This window comes from Lathyrus oleraceus, chromosome 1, assembly GCF_024323335.1.
Source record: "Lathyrus oleraceus cultivar Zhongwan6 chromosome 1, CAAS_Psat_ZW6_1.0, whole genome shotgun sequence".
Classification (NCBI taxonomy): domain Eukaryota; kingdom Viridiplantae; phylum Streptophyta; class Magnoliopsida; order Fabales; family Fabaceae; genus Lathyrus; species Lathyrus oleraceus.
In genome coordinates this window covers 146,269,858-146,271,697 of record NC_066579.1, presented here as the reverse complement: position 1 = coordinate 146,271,697, position 1,840 = coordinate 146,269,858, and positions in this window count along the sequence as shown.

The following is a 1,840-nucleotide window of genomic DNA, read 5'->3' as shown; positions in this document are numbered from 1 at the left end:
CTATGTGGGTGTTGTAGCGGTGTATTCGTCGCTATATGATCTATCGATTAAATCATAAGCTAAGAGATACCTTGAAATTTCGAGTCGCCACCGCACTTTTATTTATCCAAAGGATTGGCTAAAAAGCGAACAAAAGCCTAAGAAGTTTTACACGTAGAAAACTAATAAAAAGATCAGAGATTCTGGGTAAGGGGTAAATTACGCAATGGGAAGGTGTTAGGCACCCACTACGTCCTAGGTACTCCTAGGGAGCCCTTTTCACACTTGTTGTAAAATATTCTTATTTGTTATGACATAAAGATTGTGCAAACATGATTGGGATGATGAGAAAAGAATATACAAGTTTTATTATTATTGGGTTATTGGGTTCGAACGGATGAACCCGTTGCCTACGTACCTTCCATCAAAGGTAAGGATCAGAACGCCGTAGTTCGGCTAAAAGATTTCCAAAAGTGGGTTAGGTTCAATTTTAAACACAAACCCTAGGTCTTACGTTATCCACGGGAGAAAACTCAACCTCATACAAACAACAACGTCCACCATGTGAGAACAGCTTCAACTTGCCAGGGAGGGGTTAACCCTATAATAGGCAAGGAAGACTTACAATTCAATCACTAAAGACAGAAGGTGAGATTAACATCAACCACTAAGATAAATCAAACCTATAGCTCATGTATGAAAAGATTAATGGACAAAGCCAAAACAAGTGAATGAGTGGAGTTACTGATTATGATTATGAAAATGAAGTCAAAGTATGATTAAGATCAATTCAAATAAGTATTATGAAATGGAGTTTGGAAAAAAAGGTCAAGGACTTGAGTCCAGGTTTTTAGTTAGAAAAACATGAAGATGTTTGCACAACACTTACGTCAAGTTTAAAAGATATAGTGTGAAAAGGTTCTAAGACGTAATGAATGATGAATGGATGGAGATGGATAGTAAAACTTCTTAGAAGGTTCACTTCTTGAAATCATATAGCAGATGATTCAAGTGTGTCCTTTGGAATAGCAATTAATAATAATAAACAATCCAAGCAAGCAAAAGCGGATATCGGATGCCAATCAATGGTCTTATACCAATCTCCTAAAACAGAATGGGATGTCAGATGCCACTCAATGGTCTTACACTAATCTCCACAGGCAAAGAAATAAAAAGCGGATACCGGATACCAATAAATGGATTTACACCAGTCTCCTAAAACAGAAATGGATATCAGATGCCACTCAATGGTCTTACACTAATCTCCTCAAAAGAAAAACAAAGATGAAATATGGAAGTCAACTGCCAATCTATCTGGACTTAGGTTAACTCCACAGTATGCCCACAGGAAATCCAATGCCACGTCACCGGGACTTACAATGGATCCTCACATACAAGCACAAGAGCAACAACATGATCACAGGTATGCAAATGCCAACTTACAGGGACTTATAATTGCAACCTCTCACATAAACAGATGAACAAACTATGATCACAGGAAAGCAGATGCCAACTTACAGGGACTTATAACTGCAACCTCACATACAAATCAAACAGATCACATTATGATCACAGGACAACAGACGCCAACTTACAGGGACTTATAACTGTATCCTCACATACACACAGATAAACAGAAGATATGAGTGACCAATGAGGTCTTACACTCTATCCTTCCATATCACAGGAGCAAATGCCAAAGCAATGGACTTACAATTGTCCTCAATGGGCAAACAACAATGATAGCATCACAAAAGCAAATGAGATGAACATGCACTAATGGCAATTGATGATGATGATAAATGCATAGCATACAGGCAAGCAAGTGCACATGAAACAATCAATCAATCAATGAATAGCA